The sequence below is a fragment of the Miniopterus schreibersii genome, assembly GCF_964146895.1.
Source record: "Miniopterus schreibersii genome assembly, chromosome: 3".
Lineage (NCBI taxonomy): Eukaryota > Metazoa > Chordata > Mammalia > Chiroptera > Miniopteridae > Miniopterus > Miniopterus schreibersii.
In genome coordinates this window covers 10629803-10649692 of record NC_138103.1, presented here as the reverse complement: position 1 = coordinate 10649692, position 19890 = coordinate 10629803, and the positions used below count along the sequence as shown (strand labels likewise).

The following is a 19890-nucleotide window of genomic DNA, read 5'->3' as shown; positions in this document are numbered from 1 at the left end:
TGGCTTTCCTGTACTCAACCTAGTGCTGCTGCACCAGGAGGCTGTGAGGATGGGTGTGGGCAGTGAGGTTCACCATACACCACCCCAAGGGGTTACCCCAGAGCAATGAGGACCATCCAAGACCTACCAGTCTGTAGCTTTGAGGCCACACCAGAGTTGAGGGAGGTGGCTCAATGGAAGACCACCAAAGTAGGGGCCCCAGGTCCCCTGGGTCAGAAGGCTTGGAGACCTCCACCTCACTCCCTAGGACAGACACTCCTGATCAGCCTTGGGCCCTTTTACCTTCCACAGCAAAGGACTCAGCCTGTGAGAGAAGACTGATGGGAACAACACAGCTGGAGGGAGGGATAACAGGGCATGTGGTCACAACCAGAGGTCAGGCAACAATACTGCATCCAAGAGTAACAGAGGCCCCAAAGCCAGGGAAATACCAGGAGAGGTAACAAAGTAACCAAGGGGGAAACAAAGGAAATGGGTAACAACAACAAATAAATAAAGGTCCAGGAAGGAACTACAGGTAAAAATTCCAAAGGAGGAACAGGACGGAATGAGAGGGAGCAGGGTCAGTGTGAAGGGCTTGAAATAACAGCCCCGAAGAAGGGCGACCGGCAGCTCTCTTGGGCGAGCTTCCCTGAGCTTCCTCCAGCCTCTGATGGAGGTGAGACGCAGAAAAAGAGGCTAAGGCAGAGGGAGGGCCAGAAGTGGGGGCTGAAAAGTGTCCAGGGGCTGTGAGCTGTTTTGGGTCTCTGGGGAAGGGATAGGGTAGGTGGGCAGTGAGGCGGGCCATGGGAGGGAAGGAAGTCAGGTCGAGGTAACGAAACGCCCCCCCCCCCCACGCCCTCACCTACTCCTGCCACCTGTCTACGCAGACTTGCAATAGAGGGCGAGGACACCTGTCGGTGCTCCCCTCCCCTGGGCAGTCGGACGGTCCACCTTGGGTAAGGAGGGGGGGTTTTTCTGAGCTTTGAGCCCAGCTCCCTGCAGCAACACCCCAGCGAAGGGCGGAGCCTGGACCAGGACTGTGACGGGGTGTGGCAGTCAGAGGACAGTTCGTGCCCGCCTAAAGGGTCCAACGCACGGGTAAAGGCCCAGAGCTTCCTCGGCTGGCGCCGCTCCCTCCCTAATGGGCATTAATGGCCCCGCGGGATAAGCAGGACCTCAGGCTCAGGGCTCCTCCCTTAGACAACACCAGGCTTCTCTTCCGAGCCCGAAATTGGAGCAGGCGGGACCGTAGTGACGGAAAGAGATTAGAGGCCCAGAGGCGTAGGGGAGAGAGGAGAAACCCGCGAGCACCAAAGGCGGAGGTGGCGCAGGGAACACACCAAGTACGCCCCGGGGGCCGTGCCCCGCCCATCCCGCTCTGGTTGGTCCCGCAACCCACACCCCAGTCCCTCCCCTCCCCGGAGGCGCGGTGCAGGGCCGGAGCCCCGAAGCGCAGCCGCGCAGTGCCACCTGCTGGCTCCGAATGGGGTTGCAGCGCCCGAAGGGCTGCCCAGGCCCCACCCCTCTGGCTCCTACTGGGTCCAGCCTGGCAGAGTGGGGACTGGAGTGAGGTCTGCGCACCAGGGTTGCCAGTAATACAGGAACATAGGGGGTGCCGTGTGGGTGGTACGCACAGAAGCCGAGACTCCGCCGAGCCCCTGATGGGCTATCCTCCCTTACCTTGGACCTAGCACCAACCTCTCTGGACTGGGGTACCTCAGGCAACATGAAGTCTGGCCTTTCACCAAGTTTTCCAGCACCTGTGACCAAATATTTGCTGACCACTTGGTGCCAACCACTGGTTAGCACTGGGGAAACATCTCTGAGACCCGTGGAAACAGGGATTTGTGTATCTTGGCAAGGGGAGGCAAGGCCCAGGGCTGGGGCAGCCCCAAGGAGGGGTATTTAACCCAGCCTGGAGCCCAGGAGTCCTTCAGGGTGGACCATGGGGCTGTGTCTGGAACCTGCCCAGTGTCTGCAGGCTGTGTGGGGAGGGGAGGGAGCAATGAGAGTGGGGGACAGGTCCAGTCCTGTGGCCCAGACCCAGAGATAGATTTCATCCCACCAAAGGTGGGGAGACCCTTTTGGTGTGTACTGCGTGTGACAAGGTCAGGAAACCCATGGTTTGAAAGGCCAAGCTTGAGGAAGAGCAGAGGGTAGGAGTGGGCTTAGAGGGAGAATGAGGACCTGAGAGGTCTGAGTCCACCCCTTCTGCCAATGCAGATCCTGGGGCAAAAAACTGAGTGGAATCAGGGTAAATAAATTCATCATAAGAATTGAGAGAGTGGAGTAAAACTGGGCATCCACATTAGGGGACCACGTGCAGAGGATGCATCCAGGAGATGAGAAGGAATTTCCAGTGAGGAGAGATGAGGGCTTCCAGAGGCCAAAGGGGCAGTGGGGGGGCTGGTTGCACATGGGCATCCCAAAGCCAGACAAACATGGGACCACCACTCCTCCAGGCTTTGCTGGGTGTCCCAAGGGGAGACCTTGCAGAAGGTCTCCAAGGGCAGAGAGCATTAGAGCACAATGCTTAGGCGCTTTGAGGTCCAGGACAGTTGTGGGAGTCTGAGCCCACACTGAAGAGTTGAAGAGGAAGCAGGAGAGTGGAGGGGCGCAGATACTTGTGAAGGAGGAGCTGGAAGAGGACCCAGGTGGAGGGAGGTGTTTGTTCTTCAAGATGGCACAGCACATTACATAGGGGGGCTGCAGCCAGTAACTGGAAATGCAGAGGGGGATGAGTTGGAGGGCCCCTGAGAAGACAAGGGGACTCAGGTGGAAGGGCTCTTCCTCTCAAGGGGGAGAGCGTGGCTATGAAGGGGGGGGCAGGTGTTCCCACTTCCTCTCCAGAAGCCTTCCACTGAGGGGAGGGAGGGGTTCCTAGGAGATCTAGGTTTGTAATGAATGCTGGGAGATGAAGGAAAGGTTGGGTGGGTTGCCAGGTCTTGAGGTCCCACCTCCTTGGGAACAGTCTTCCAGGGGGCATAGTGAGGGGGCACCCTGTAGGGCTCCCTGGATGCTCGGGTAGGAGCTGCATCTCAGTGGGTGAGGTATTAGCTCCTGTTTTCCTCTATACCTTGGTGGGTGACAGCAGGAACCTGGGGTCTGACTTACCCCTCCTCTGGGGGAGACCCCTCCCCTTCTTGGGGATCCCAGGGCCTGGTCTGACGACCCCACCCCCAAACAGGAGGGGCAACATTGGCAGAGAAGGGTGAAGAGAACCCAGGCCCAGACAGTGTTTCTGCTTGTGTCTCTATCCCCTTCTGCCCACTGGGACAGACAGAGGCGTGGGGGAGGGGATGTTAGATTCTATTGGGCAGCAAGAGGGCTCCTGGCAATTGCCAGGGAGTGGGCAAGGCTGTTTGAACCTCAAAGCTAGATGGCAAAGTACACATTGTGAGGAAAAGGGCCACAAGTGAGGTGCAGGGACCAGGGATGTTTTATTAATCAAATGGCACGACCTGGCCGAAGCTTCGAACTCTGGAGGCCAAAGCTACTATGCCTGAGTCAGGGGTAGGGGCTGAGCTCTGGACCACCCTGGAGCGAGATGGGGGCCCACGAAGGCAGTTCGCTGCTGGAACCACTGCTGAGCGGCAGACTCTCCGAAGGCTCTAGAAAGAACACAGCAGGACCATGGGGAGAGGGCTGTGCGCCCTCCAGTACTCCCGCCCGCACCCCCCGTGGCTGGAGGGGTACAGGCCTGCTCCAAGAAAGCCTTTCTCCGCACGTAATGGGGGATGAAAAGGTCGGGAGGTGCTTGGTGGGCACTCGGACCTGTGCACAGGGCTCAAACCTCCCGAGCCGCCGATTGCGCTGCCGTCCCAGCCCCCTCCTCTTCCCACATACCTGGCCTGCGCCACTGAGGTCCAGGAACCGGCGCCCAGCTGCTGCTTGGTTTCAGGCGCGGGCTCCGGGGCGCACTGAGGAAGAGCCCTGCGCGGAGGCTACTGCGTTGTGCCTTCCATGGTCTCTGAACCCCGGAGGGAGACAGGAGAGCTTGGCGGGAGGGTGTCTCTGGCAGACGGCCCCTGGGAGTGCGCACGCAGGCCTAGGGTGTCCCGGGCAGTGGGACGCAGTGCGCGGCACCCCACGCAGAGCTAAGGGCGCAGCCCCACTAGCGGCCCGCAGCGCGGCCCAGTGTGGTAGTCCGCCTTCGCCACCTGCTTATACCAGGCGCCTGCGGCAGCAGCAGTAGAAACAGCAACTGGAAAAGCGGCGGACTCGCAGAGTCCCCCACCTAGGGCCGCGAGCCAGGGTAGATGTGCACCAGGCAGGGCGGGCCAGGAGCTGGCTAAGCTGGATCTGCGTGTGCGGTGGAACTGCGGCATCTGGGAACCAAAGCGCAGTACACTACCGGCCAGGAGTTGGTCTCTGGTGGCCCCGCCCCTGCCCACCTCCAAGGTACTCGCTGGGCTCCCAAGGGTAGGGGGAGGGATGCAGGGAGAAGAGCACAGGCTGCTGCGTAAGGGATGTGGGTTACTGGAGCACCCTAACTGGGCACCAGCAGAGCAGACAGGGAGGTTGGCAGAGCCCTGGATGGGTAAAGCAGAGCTAATTGGTGGGGGCCCGCTGCACCATTTAGGATCCCTCTGTGTATCTCCTCCCCAAGAGCTGTCCCTTGCCTTTATCTAACACAGCTCTCAAATCTGTTCCACTTTCCTCTCCTCTCCCACCCTTAGCTTCTCCCCACAAACCTATTTTCTAGCTGCAGCAGAATAGATGCTCGAAACCACAAGTTTGGCCACATCAAGTTCTCTCTAAGTGGCTAGTGGTTCCCCAAGGCTTCCAGAATAGATTCAGCCCCTCCTCATACCCCAGCTTTGGCCTGGGCAGAATAAGGCCCTAGCAATCTCCAGCCTCCTCTGTGGTCATGATCCCCCAAAGACCATTTTTTTGGGCCTTGGCCGGGTAGGTCAGTTGGTTAGTGTCCTCCCAATATGCCAAGATTGCAGAAGGCATGCAGGAGAGGGAGCCCAGGGCTGGATGAGGGGAGTAAAGGCAGAATAGCTTGATAGTCCTTGGGGGCTCCCAATCCCGGGTGCAGAGGAGGGGCTCAGTGACCTGTCCAGCCCTGAGCCCAGGGGCCCAATGACAAAGCCTCTGCCATTCCTCCCACTAGATTCTGAAGCCAAACTTTCATGACAGGAGATGAAGATCCTAATAGCTCATGATAGCTTTCCTTTCTGGGGAATCACCTCTCCTTGCATCCATACAACAGCCCCTCCCAGACAGCGACTGATCATGGCTTCAGACTACTTGCACACCACTTCCCCCCCTACACACACCACACCACACCGCACTGCACCACACCACACCAAGCCCCTGACTGGCTGGGACCATGTCTGATTGTACTCATGGACCCAACCCCAGGAACAGAGCCTGGTTCCCAGTATGAACTCTATTCTAACGACACAGTGAATGAACAAATCTCTCCATTTTGTCATTTTTTTAAAAATAAAAGAATAGGGTTTTTTTTAGTTTTTTTTATTGATTTCAGAGACAGGAAAGGAGAGGGAGAGAAAGATAGAAACATCAATGATGAGAGTCATTGATCAGCTGCCTCCTGCATGCCCCCTGCTGGGGATCGAGCCCGAAACCTGGGCATGTGTCTTGACCTGGAATAGAACCTCGATCTCCTGGATCCTAGGTCAATGCTCAACTGCTGAGCCACACCAGCTGGGCAACAGAGTAGTTTATTGATTTTCCAGAAAGAGGGAGAGAAACATCGACGTGAAAGTCAATATGGATCAGCTGCCTCTTGCACATCCCCTTCCCCCATGGGGATTGATCCTGAAACCCCGGCATGTGCCCTTGATCAGGAATCAAATCCACAACCACCTGGTGCATGGGACAATGCCCAACCAAGCCACCCTGGCCAGGGCTCCATTTTGTCATTTTAAAAATTATATATCAGCCCAGCCAGGCATGGTTCAGTGGTTGAGCATCAACCTAGGATCCAGGAGATCCGGTTCGATTCCTGGTCAGGGCACATGACTGGGTTGTGGGCTTGATCCCCAGGCGGGAGCGTGCAGGAGGCAGCAGATCAGTGACGACTTTATCATTGATGTTTCTATCTCTCCCCCTCACCCTTCCTCTCTCTGAAATCAGTAAAGATATATTTTTTTAAAAATTATACATCAAATTCTAGTATAAGGTAAAAAAATAAAGCTGTTTCTGTGGCACCCTTTCACATGCCAGTCCTGCTCTACAGGGGCAGCTGCTTCCAACTCCAGCTGTTTCTTCTAATATTTCCTGCCTCATTTTAATTTAAAAAATATATATATCTAAAAAAAAAAAATTCTTTATTGCCTGGCTGCCGTGGCTAAGCGGCTGAGCATCAACCTATGATCCAGATCTCGGTTTGATTCCTGGTCAGGGTTCATGCCTGGGTTTCAGGCTCGATCCCCAGTAGGCGGCTTGCAAGAGGCAGCCGATCAATGACTTATCACTGATGTTTCCCCCCCCTCCTTTCCTCTCTCTGCAATCAATAAAGACATATTAAAAAATAAATAAAAATATACCATAAATAAAAATATATAAAAATAAATAAACATATCAAAAATAAATTACAAAAATATTTTTTATTGATTTCAGAAAGAGGAAGGGAGAGGGAGAGAAATATAGAAATATCAATAATAAGAGTCATTGATCGGCTGCTTCCTGCAAGCCCCCTACCAGGGATTGAGGCTAAAACCCGGGCATGAACCCTGACCCAGAATCAAACCAAGATCTCCTGGATCCTAGGTCGATGCTCAACGGCTAAGCCACGGCTTTCCTGCCTCATTTTAAAACCCACAAACTTACCTGCTATTGTTAAAATTGGTGGTCTTTTTTAAGGAGGTATAACATACTTTGAGTAAAGTATGCACATCTTAACATGTTACATATGTATACACTAGTGTCCACAGCCCAGATCAAGATAGATTTCAGCTCCCCAGGGGTGCTCCCTTTGCCCCCTCCTAGCCAGAAGCCCCATCTATCACCTTAGCAGTATTTAACATATGTGGGGTTGTCCTGTGCACTGTAGGATGTTTAGCAGCATCCTTGGCCTTTACTCATTTGTGTAGGTAGAATACCCCCAAAGATGTCTACACCTTAACTTGTGAATATTCACTTTACATGGTAAGGGGGAATTAAAGCTGCAGATGAAATTGAGGATACTAATTAGTTGACCTTAATATGAGGGCCCAGTGTAATCACAACGGTTCTTCAGTTTGGAAGGAGGCAGTCAGAGAGGTGACAAGCGAAACAGGTTGGAGGGATGTACCCTGCAGATGGAGGGGCCATGAACCATAGAATGCAGAAACCTCTAGAAGCTGAAAAGGCAAGGAACTGGATTCTCCCCCAGAGCCTTCAGAAGGAAGGCAGCCCACCCTGGCCAGGTAGCTCAGCTGGTTAGAGTGTTGTCTTGATACACCAAGGATGTGGGTTCAATCCCCAGTCAGGGCACATACAAGAATCAAACAATGAGTGCATAAATAAGTGGGACAAATCAGTGTATCTCTCACTTTCTAAAATAAAAAAAGGCAGGCAGCCCTGGCCTGTGTGGTTCAGTGGTTAGAGTGTCAGCCTGCCCACGAAAGGGTCGAGAATTTGCAGCCTGCCCCAGGTTGGGCGAGTGCGGGGTTGATGTTTCTCTCTCTCCCCCTCTCCCCTCTTCCTTCTACTCTTCTACTCTCTCTGAAAAGCAATGGAAAGGATATCCTCAGGTGACGATTAACAACAACAACGAAAGAGGCAGGCAGCACACCTGCACCTTGATTTTGCCAGAGACCCATTTTGAACTCATGAAGTTCCAAACTGTATAAATTTGTGCTGTTTCCAGCTACTAGGCATGTGGTATTTTACACACTAATGCACCAGTAGATGCAAGTAGCACTCCCTCCCCACTATAACAACGAAGAAGGTCTCCTTGGGGGTAAAACTGCCCACAACTGAAAGCCACCGACTTAGATTACAAACTATTTTTAAATTTATTTTAGGTAGCATCAGATGGCGTCCTACTAATTTAAATGAAGCTCTGGCTCTTTTGCACTTCTTGAATCCATCCTAATATCATTTTATCCTAATTTTTGGTTAAGTCATTTCAGTGTTTCTATTATCACTATGTAATCACTGCTCTCTGCTGAGGCAAATACTGTACCATGATCACATTTACTTTCTCACTGATAGCTGCCATTTCTTTTATTTTTAAAAATTCATTTTTTAATCCTCACCTGAGGATATGCCTCCATCGACTTTTAGGGAGAGAAAGGGAGAAACATTGATGTGAGGCCATGCTGGTGTGGCTCAGCTGGTTGGAGCATTGTCCCATACATGGAAAGGTCATGGGTTCGATCACCCGGTGGGGGTACATAAGGAAGGCAACCTGCTGATGTTTCTCTCTCTGAAGTCAGGAAGAATATATGCTCAAGTGAGAATTAAGAAAAACAAAACAAAACAATGAGAAACACTGACTGGCCGCCACCCGCACGCACCCCAACTGGGGACTGAACCCACCACCTTTTGGTGTATGGGATGATACTCCAACCAACTGAGCCACCTGGCGAGGGCCTGTCATTTCTTTTATAAACTTATTTTGCTATTTTCTCCCAAATGCTCTAAGAGATATGTCAAGCTCCTTGCAATAAATTTTCCTAATTCTCAAGCATACAAGGTCACCCATCATCATTTCCATATTTAACTCTGGAGGCCTTCCTCTGGGAGCTGGTGGCCTCCTGCCCCAATCTGGACATCTGCTTTCTAAGCCTCTGCACAGGAATCTTGCAAATGGGGACATGGGAGAGAAATAATTTGTCCTTTTTATGTCAATGACTTTGTGTGCTGGATTCAGTGTTTTTCTGGGCACAGAATTTATAGTTGAAAATCATATTCCCTCAGAAATTTGAGGAACTTCTAGCTTTCAGCACTCCAGGATTTTAAGTGATTCCTGATCCTCCTTACAGGTTGGAATTGGGGTTCCAACATGGGGGTGGTCCCCCACCAACAAGCACTTCTCAGGTGCTAGCAGGGTATCCAATAATTCAGCTAAATTCTGACACTACCTGAAGATGGCATCAAATTTCACAGGTAGGGCTCAGTCTTACAAGAGCACCCCTACCCCACAACATACTTCAGAGGTTAGCCACAAGCCCAGGTGCTTCTGACCAGAACTGGCTATAAATCAGATTCCCAAGTCCAGCTGGTGTGGCTCAGTGGTTGAGTGTCGACCCATGAACCAGGGGGGCAGGGTTTGATTCCTGGTCAGGGTTTATGCCTGGGTTTTGGGCTTAACCCCTAGTAGGGGTGTGCAGAAGGCAGCCAATTGATGATTTTCTCTCATCAATGTTTCTCTTTCTCTCTCCCTTCCTCTCTCTAAAATCAATAAAAAACATATTTAAAAAATCAGATTCCCATTCCCTGCTCCTTGGGTTTGGTTCATTTGCTAGAGGCTCACAGAACTTAGAGAATCATGTTACTTACTAGATTACCAGTCCCTCTCCCTTCCTGATGTATGGGGGTGGGACACAAAGTCCAATCCTCTAATCACATGGTTGGCTCCATTGGCAACCAGCCCCCATCCTTAGGTGCTTCCGAAAGTTACCTCATTAACCTAACAAGATACATTTAGGAAATTCCAAGGGTTTAGGGAGCAGAGAAGCCAGGAACTATGGATGAAGGCCAAACATCTGATAAATCACACTATTGCAGTCCAACCTCTGGTATTTAACTCAGATCCCTCACAGCAAATCACTTAGGTCAAAAGATACTGGTCCAGCCCTGGCTGGTGTGGCTCAGTTGGCTGGAGCATTGTTCCATACACCAAAAGGTGGTGGGTTCGATCCCCGGCCTCCCAATATTTCTCTCTGCCTCCCCCACCTAAAATCAATTAAAAAAATACTGGCCCAGTACTAGAATATCATTCAGTCATGATTAACTATCTAGTCCATCATCTTACCATATGCAAATGTCTCCCAGGATGATGTCATTCAGGTTGGCAGGCTGCCATTCAAACCTGTCAGGTTCCAACAGCATGGGTGGTCTTGGCAAAAACATGGCTTCACTCTTTCAGGCTGAGAGTGTAATCTCTCTCTCCTCTCTATTTTTTACCTTTAAAAAAAAAATGTTTTTATTGATTTCAGAGAAAAGAAGGGAGAGGGAGACATAGAAACATCAGTGATGAGAATCATTGATCAGCTTCCTCCTAGATGCCCCCTGCTGGGGATCGAGCCCGAAACCCTGGCCTGTGCCCTGACCAGGAATTGAACTTCGATCTCCTGGGTTGTAGGTTGATGCTCAACCGCTGAGCCACGTCAGCTGGGCTGAGTGTAATCTCTTGCTGAGCCTCTCTTCAGGTATTAATAAAAAATAAAATGTTGTGTTTCCCTTGTTGCATAACACAATTATTCATCCCTTTCACTTCTGCTATTATTTCTCCTTCTCTCCATTTGTCATTTATCTTACCCAGACTTTTCCACCCGTGGAAGTGTCGTTAGGTTCCACCACTGTGCTGGTCCAGATTGCAGGTGGCCACCCTAATCTAGCAAGTGCCTCCCCTCAGGCCACTCTCACTCAGATGGACAGAGGTTACAGGTGCAGAACTCATGGGCTGACCAGAGCACTAGGCAACACGCCAGCATCCACTGTCAGCCCCAACTCTGTGGGATGGGGTGCAGGCACAACCCATCCCACTAGGCCCTTAGGAACTCTGACACAAAGGCTTAGCAGCACAGCTACAGCTTCCTGCTTAAGAATCCTCCCTGCTTCTGGCACCCACAGCTGCAGCCCTGGTCCTGGGACCACTGTGTCAGGTAGGAAGAAAAGCTGCAGTAACGTGGGGAAGAACTTGAAGGCATGTAAGCCAGCTCTTCATGTCCTTATTTCCTGCTGTTTAGACCAACAATGTTTTAACTGCCCTTTTCAATTCTCTATCAAACTCATACTAAGGAGTACACTTCTCTGCACAATGTGGAACATTATTGCCTATAAAGCGTGTTCCTTGGTTCGAAGAAATACAAGCTGATGGTACAAACATGTACAGTACTTTCCGTTCCAATCCTTGAATAGTATTTTGAGCATCTGTACCTGGGTATGCAAAACCCAGTCTGGAGTTAAATGTCTGTTCCTGTTAGGACTCACTTATAGCCCCATGGGGCTACTGGCATCGGTCCAACGTAATCTACTTCCCCTGGGAAATCCTTCCCAGAGCCATCTGCAGTCTGTCTCTTGTTGACAGAAACAGTTCTTGTAGGCATTTTTTTTAAATAAAATGTTTTTATTGATTTCAGAGAGGGAGAGGAAGAGAGAGAGATAGAAACATCAATGATGAGAGAGAATCATTGATTGGCTGCCTCCTGCACGCCCCCTACTAGGGATCGAGGCACAACCCAGGCATGTGCCCTGACCAGGAATCGAGCCATGACCTCCTGGTTCATGGATCAATGCTCAACCACTTAGCCACACCAGCCGGGCCTTGTTGGCATTTTTGTGCCTTGCAGGGTGCAAGAGGACTATGTCTAGATTTAAACCATCTGTTTTGCGGCAGCCCCCCATGCCCACTGATATCATGGGCCCGTACACTCAGTCAGTACCACCTTGACTGAGCGTACCAAAGGGTCTACTTGGTGTTTCTAATCACCTTCTGAACCTGGAAGGGGGTTCTTTGGATGGACATCAACATATCCTACTTTAACGTACCCCTCAAATTCCCATAGGGATTTCCAGAACCACACCCTATGTGGGCATCCCTTTAATATGCCAGCTTTGCATTACCCTCATGCCTGACCAAATGGCCAGGCCCCTGGCCACTGCCCATGACTGAGTAAAAACCCAGAGAGGCTTTCAATGCTGCTCACTTCCTCTATCACTCCTGGAAAAACAGCGTGCAATCCAGTCCTTCTTTGATCAGAGTAGTGGCCTTCCAAACAGGATGTTGTCCATTTACCTTGCAACTGCTGTCCACAAACCAAGCAGCTCTCTGTTGTTCAGCCAAGAGCTATTTATAGGGCACTGTCCAAGTGACAATAGAATCCAGCAACTCTTCAGTTTCTAAGTCAGTCCAAGGGGAAAAGAGGCTCCCTCTTCCTATCTCCTTGCTATCGCCAGGCAGCATGATCTTGTACAAACCACTTCCATTTCATTATCTTACTCTCTGGGCCCTGCAATACCCATTAGAGCATTTCTCTGACATCACCAAAGACACTGTAGGTATTTCAGGTTTCAAGATCATTTTATGTCCTTCAGGCCTGAGTAGCTTCAATTTCTGTCTGATAGCAAGGTAGTAAATGCTCCACCAATGAGAAGTGTCTTGTCTAACGTACCAGTGGCCATCACTAGGAGGTGCTCATGGGGCGCGGCCACAGCCCGTTCACACTCCACATGGGCTATGGCAGAGAATCTGTTCCAGCTTCGCTTCCACACTGTGCAGGCTCAGGCAATCGCACACATTTCCATTTAGCACATCCAATTTATGTGGCTTGAAGGGCGTTTTTACACACCTGTTTTACAAGACTAGGTAGAGAAACGTTCCCCAGTGAGATACAGTGTCCACCCCCATAACAAAATCAGGCAAAAGAGACATGACTTGACATAAAGCCTGCTCAAATGTGCCAATTCTCCTAACTTTTATCTAATTCCACCAAACCTCCCATTTCTAACTGTAGGCCCTATTAGGACTTATCAACAGGTCTTGGTTTTATAATACTAGTTAGGGGAAGTGTTCCCCAATAGGACATAATATCCATTCCCATAAAACATTAAAGGAGACACAACTTCTTTACATAAAGCCTGTTTAAATATTCTAACTTTCAGAATCTATGAATCATTAGATTTTCATGTTCTCTCAATCTCATTGAGTCAGATTCAGCAACAGGCTTTGGTACCACAGGTCATGGGAATACCATTATCAAGGAGCACCTAGAAACTTTTTTCCATTCCCTGGCCGTTTTACCCACTTTTATGAAAAAGGCTTCAAGTCCCCCAGTGAGGGGCCAAGCTAAGGGACCAGGGCCCTTTTGGAAATCTCTAACTTGATTAACTGGCCTAACTACTGTTCCTGGGCAGGTTACCTGTACAATCTTCTTAGCCTTCCAGGCTCTGCAGTGCCTGCTTTCCTGAGAGGCAGCTAGAGATGTGATGGGAAACCTGGCCGTTCAAGTTTCCTTATGCTATGAAAGACTGGCTGGAAGGCAGGCTCTGGCAAAGCTGGGAGGTGCCCTCTGAGTTAAGCCCAAGGTTTCCAAACTGTTCCTGGACCCCAGATCTCTCTCAGGGCCAACTCCATCTCTGTCCACCCCATTACAGACTGACAGCATCCCCAAGTGTCTTTTTTTTTTAATCCCCACCCAAGGATATTCTTTCCATTGATTTTTAGAGAGAGTGAAAAACACTGACATGAGACACATTGATTGGTTGCCTCCCCATGTGCCCCAACCAGGTGTGGGGATTGAATCTGCACCGAGGTAGGTGACCTTGACTGGAAATCGAACCTGTGACCTGGTCGCCAGGATGACGCTCTAACCACTAAGCAAAACCAGCCAGGGTCCCAAATGTCTTTTTCTGACAGGGCACAAAGTAGGTGCCCACAGAGTGCTCATGAATTACAGAATCCACTCGGTGCCTTTATCATAAATGTCTACTTTCAAAAAGAAAAAAGAAGAAATCTATCCCCCAGCAATGTCATTTCTGCCTCACTTCTAGGAAGAGAAAGTCAGATTCCCTGGCATATGTCACCAGCCTAAGCTTTCCATGAACAAACCAGGGAAATCTCATAACACTGGAAGCAAACAGATCTCAAAGTGCAGCAAACCAAGGGAGCCCCAGCTAGGTGCTCCCAGCCAGCAGCTGGCACTGTGTGTGTGTGTGTGTGTGGGGGGCACGACATGGACTCCCTGGGCCTTCTGATCCCTTCCCCCAGGCTTCCAAGTCTGGATAGACTCAGAAACTACTCCCTTCACTAGGGAGCTGAGTGAGCCCCCCAGTTGGAACTGGCAAGGAGGAAAACTTCATGACCCTTTTATCTCTACCCACTAAGCACCCTGAGGAGACCCCAATGGTTCTGTCTTGCCCTCTGGTGGGCAGGTCTGAGTGCCACCTCCACTCAATAGATGAAAAATGCCAGTGTCAGTATTTGGGGGCGGGGGGGAGCAAGGACACAGGTAGGCTGGAAAAGCCATGTTTGACCCTGTGCTTCCAAAACAGATTGCTTCTGGAGATGCCCACTTGCCCTGTCTCCACCAGAACTTTAGCCACAGAAGAGGGAGTAGCTTGTCTAGAAGGGAAAGTTTCAGTTTAGTGAGAAAACATACCAATCATGACTAAAACATGAGATGGGAAGCTGTATGAAATCTATTTGCCAAACCTTGAATGGTCCATTAGGCAATTTAAAATGTCCAGGAGCAGGGTGAACAGGCTTTCCTGGGTTATACTTCGGACAGGTGCAAAAAGTAAGGCAGACACTTTTCATGGCTTTGTTAATTAATATTTTCCCACCAATACTGATTCATAAATGCTATCACTTGGTCAACAGATCAATGGTTTAATGCATGTACAATAGTTAGGAGTGGAAATTTTAGAGTCTCTGGAAGAACTAGGTCCAACCATAGCTTTCTCTTTTTATCAAACTAACAACTGTTGGATTTCCAATCTTGTTTTTCTTTTTCTGGAACCAACTATTGGGCGTCTCTGGCCAGTTTTCCTAAGTTATCAGCTGGGGAAATATTCCTTTGGACAATGACAAAGGTTTGACTACTGCTGGTTCCCTTAAGGGCACCATCCCTTGTGGAAATGTCAGCAAGGGGATTTCCTTTAGCTTCTAGAGAATCAAGTTTAGAATGCCCTGGGATCTTAAGAGCTAAAGCAGCAGGAAGAAGTAGAACATCCAATGAAGGAAGGACACCATGTTGCTTCCATAACATTCCAAAATCATTAGCTACTCCGAAGGCACATGTGTTCTCAGTATAAATGTTGGCAGTTTTACCCTTGGCTAAAATACAAGCCCAAGTTAAGGGCAGCCTGCTGTGAAGTAGTGTAGGTAAAAATGCTGCCTTCTTGACCTCAAAAGGGGTTTAGCACATTCAGTACAGGATTTACAATTCTCATTCTTTAAATAGAAGCTGTCTGTAAACCATGAGAAATCAGCATTACTCAGAGGAGCCTCTAGTAGATCCTCACAAGGGGTCACTAGGTGATCCATCAGTGCCAGGCAGTCAAAGGGGCTTCACCAGTACTGGAGGGAAGAGTAGCTGGATGAAGGTCATTATGTGGAAGTTATGTGTGGTAACTTACTGAAAAATGCTGGGTGTAATGAGAATCCAGAAGAGCTTCGACTGCATGGGGTACAAAGATGGTTAAAGGGGATCCCACAACAATTTCCTCTGTGGCCTTAACCAAAGGGCAGTAGTAGCAATGAGTCTAAGGCAAGGGGGCTATCCCTGAACCACAGGGTCCAGTTGCTGACCATAGTATCCTAGGGGTCTACGGTGATCCCCATGCTTTTGGGTGAGCACTCCAAGAGCATTCCCTTCCTTTTCATGTACAAAAAAGAAAAAGGGAATCTGAGAGTTTGGGTGCCCAAGGTATGGTAGGTTCATTAAACTCTCCTTTAAGGCTTTAAAGGCTATATCAACTCGTTCTTCCCATAAAATTGGATCAGGACTGTCAATTCTTTAGTAAAACTTACAGAGGTCTTGTCATAAGAGATTTGGGGTGCAGTTTCAACTATAGCTGATTAGCCCAAGAAAACCTCACAACTGATGCTTAGTTTTGGGCCTTGGGAAACTTAGGACACCAGGAAGCCTATCTGGATCCAGGTATAGTCCTTGTTCTGATAGCAGATGTCCCAAACAGCAAATAAGTTCGGAAAAATTGCCCCTTTTATTTAGAGACTTTATGTCCCTTTAAAGCTAAAGGTTCTAACAGGTGAATGCTGACTTCCTGTGAGAGGAAGAGCAAAGAAGTAAATTGTCCACATACTGCAACAAGGTAGAACCTTTAGGGAAAGTTATATCATCCAAATCAGCCTTCAGGATTTGTGACAAATAGAAGGGCTTTCCATAAAACCAGAGGCATTACTGTCCCAGTAAATTGTTTCCTTTCCAAGCGAAAGCAGCAAGGTGTTCGCTAGCTTTACTGCAATACTAACAAATGCACTGCATAAGTAAATTACCAGTGGGACAGATGGTAGTGGCGTGTGGGGTTAAGGACAATGAGGTGCTGAGGGGTAACAATGTGACATACTGCTCAGAGGTCCTGAGCAAACACCACCCTTGGCCCTTGGATCTTTACAGGTGAAATGGGAGTGGTGCTGGGACTAGTGCCAGGGACAATGAGGCCAAGCCTTGCAATCTTCTGTTATGGGCTTTATGCCTTGAAGGGCTTCCTTATTTATGGGGTATTAATTTGGGAAGGGGGTGTGAGAAATCTATTTGAATCTTAATAGGTGTAGATTCTGCCAACATCAATTGAAAATTTTACCCATAAAGAGCATGGCCGCTAGTCCCATAGGGACAAATGATCAGGGTTCCCAGATTCAGGTATAGTATGGTCGGAAGTGGAACATACTACATAAAAGACGTTGAAAGGTCATTGAGTTCACCTGATTGGCTATTTTGACAGCTACTGTCAAATTCTAGGATTACTTCCCCCTTTAGGGAGAAAGAAATTCTGGCAGGATACTTCCCTAGGAAATCTCAACTTAATAGATGAATAGGGCCCTGGCCAGGTAGCTCAGCTGGTTGGAGCACTGTCCCAATGCACCAAGGTTTCAGGTTCGATCCTCAGTAAGGGCACGTGATCAACCAATGAATGCATAAATGGGTGGAACAATAAATCAGTGTTTTTCTCTCTCTCTCTCTCTCTGAAAAAAAAAAAATTAATAAAAGAAAAAACTCCTTTAAAGTAAATAAATAAATGAACAGGAACAGAGGTACAAAGAAGAAAGGGTGCCCCGGCCGCGTGGCTCAGCTAGTTGGGTGTTGCCCGTGCACTGAAGGGTTGCCAGTTGATTCCCAGTCAGGGCACATGCCAGGTTGAGGGCTCGATCCCCAGTGGGGGGCATGCAGGAGGTGGCTTGCATCAATGTTTCTAAATTGATGCAAATTTAGAAACCCCCCTCTCTAAATATCAATTTTAAAAGTCTTTAAAAAAAGAAGAAAAGGGTGTGTATTTCTTAAAGGGACTAAACAAAAGGGACAGGCTCAGAAACCCATGGAGGTTTAAGATCCCACAATTAGAACTGGTTTATTACTCTGAAGCAGGGCTGCTTTATAGCAGTGTGTTGAGCTCAGGACAGAGATTGACAGGCAATCTGGAGACCAGTTTCTCCAAGCCAATTAAGAGGGAGGACTGGGAAGAACACCTGTATTTCTCAGAGCTCTGCCACTGGTGATTAGGAGGACTCTGGGAAGGCTGAAGGCACCCGAAATGCCAAAATTTGCAACAATCCCTTTTGCAATGTCCTGGCTCTTTGCAGAAGTCAGGAGGCTTTTGTTTTTGTATAGGGGCCCTTCATTTGCCAAAGGTGAAAATCAAAATTCTTGGCAGTCTTACTTCTAGGTGATTCATCTATGATGCAAGCAAACTTATTTGCCAAATTAACCAAATCTAGAGTAGACTTTGTTTCTCACCCCATCCTGGTCCTTTATTTACTTATTTTAATATGTTTTATTGATTTCAGAGAGAGGAAGGGAGAGGGGGGGAGAGAGAGAGAAACATCAATGATGAGAGAGTCATTGATCAGCTGTCTCCTGCACACTCCCCACTGGGAACCAAGCCTGCAACCCGGGCATGTGCCCTGACTGGGAATCAGACTGTGACTTCCTGGTTTATAGGTCAATGCTCAACCACTGAGCCACGCCAGCCGGGTGGCCTGGTCCTTTTAATTAAAAGGGAAAGGTCTCTCTTCAGCCCACTAATGAACATATAGAGTTAAAAGCTACTTGAGTGGAATTAACATCTGAAGGAAGGCCAGATTTTTGTTTAAAAACAATCTCAAATAGATTATAATAGTCATGAACAGGTTCATTATGCTTTTGTGAGCAGGCCTAAATTTTGTTTCAATCAACAGGTTTTGGAAAGGCTACTGGAATTGCTTGGTAGAAGTCTCCAGCAAGTTTTTTTTAGCATTTTGACAAAAACAACAACAACAACAACAACACACACACACACAAACAAAACCCGACGTTTCTTTTTCTAAATCCGTTTCGGATGTTTCCATCTAGCCAGTCTCATCCAATCCTGAGCCTGACCTTCAATGACTAGCAAATGAACTAGCTGATATAAATTGGAAAACCCAGGCTGATAGGTTTGAATAACTATGCCAAACTCTTCAACACATTTTTGAGGGTCCTCAGGTACTTTAGGAAATCCTCTCACTATGGCTCACAAGTTCAGGGAACATATGAAGCTTGAGGTCTATTAGGATCCTCAGAGGGTTGAACTTGAAATTCAGAGAAGAAAGGTACCAGAGGTGGAGCTGCAGGCAAAGAAGCTGATAGTGGAAGGCCAGATGGCCTCCGGAGGAGGATGGGGGAAGAAGAGAGCCTGAGGCGTAGGAGTTGAGGGAGAAGGGCAAGACAATGCTGGAAGCAAGGAAGCCAAGCTTTATCTCTTTATACATTCAGTATCTGCATCTAAAACTTTATTGCACAATGAGGCAACTTCAGATTCTTGATAACCTTTCAAGTCTCAAATTACCACTCTAAGCAGGCATTCCATTTATCTTTGCCAATTTTAGCGCTAGAATTGTCCAATTAGGATTCAGGAAAAGTTTGAGAATTTCAAAGGTTTCCCATAATGGCCATTGATACTCTTTAATTACTTTTGTACTTTTGGTCACACAACCCCATTTAGTTAAATAAGCACATAAAGAGTGACTGCAGCTTATATAAACAAAATTTCAGGCGGAGTGCCTTTAGGAAAGATGTTCTGAAAATATTTAGATAACTGAGATCCCATTTTCAGAGGCTTTTCTCTAAACAATCTAAAACAGCTCTAGCAACCTGCAGCCAATCTCACTTCAGAAGAGGCTGTTCAGAGTCCTGGCCAAAGGGTAAAAAAGTAAATTCTTTAGTGGAGACAGCCTGCTCTAGAGACAAGCCAAAGGCTAAATAGCAGTGCAGCCCATAGAAACACCCTGATCTCCCCAGGGAGTCTGGCCAGAGTGCCAAACTAGCTCATGAACAAAACAAAAAACTCAAAAACAGTTCCAGAATAAAGCTTGGAGAGCGTCAGACCAAGAAGCAGAAGCGTAGTCCCGGGAGACTTACCCTGTCCAGCTTCTGAAATGGAGAGGAGACAGTGTGCTCAAGACAGCTCTGTGGGCGCCAGCACCTGTTTACCCTCCAGCCCGAAGCAATGGGGGTTTCTTCTCTGGATTCCAAGTGAGACCCCAAAATTCGTCGGTAAAAAAAGTCGACTAGGTATTTCACCACCAAAAAGGATTTATTCAGGAAAAGGAAAGGAGTGCAATTCATAACCTACAGACTAGGTGACCCACCTGCAAAATCCGCCGAGAAACGTTGGAGAAAGTACTCTAGAGAGGGGCACAGGAAGTTAAGGGGAGGGGCAGAAACGACCATAGAGCTCTGTTGTTACCCTAGAGTTCTTCCTGTAGGACTTGACTGACATAATAGGGTGAGAGCTCCTCCTACAGGCCCTCTCAATTCCTGTCTAGGTTGAGGTCTCTATCACAGATTTTGACACTAGCAACCCTATTGAACGGAGCCCCCGGATGGAGCCGCAGGAGAGGCCCGCACAAAAAAAGGGGTCTGGGGAGAGACGAGCTGGAGACCTCCGAGATGGTCGCTGGGGCTAGAGCGTCCGATGTCAGAGTTGCTACTCTAACCGGCACTTTTCTGGAGCGGAAGTTGAGCCAGCACTTCCGCCGGTCTGAGCCGTTGCTGGGCGGGGCGGTGACGTCTCCCCGGAAGG

The 19890-nt window shown here is 48.8% G+C and overlaps 1 long non-coding RNA gene across 1 annotated transcript; it reads right to left on the bottom strand.

The window, feature by feature from the left end:
* Positions 1–3399: 3399 nt before the first annotated feature.
* On the bottom strand, positions 3400–19581 carry LOC308555219. The gene is made up of 4 exons (XR_013998523.1): positions 19457–19581; positions 9920–10071; positions 3829–4310; positions 3400–3593 (listed from the first exon to the last, which is right to left on the bottom strand). It is a non-coding gene; the product is annotated as an uncharacterized lncRNA (long non-coding RNA).
* Positions 19582–19890: the final 309 nt, after the last annotated feature.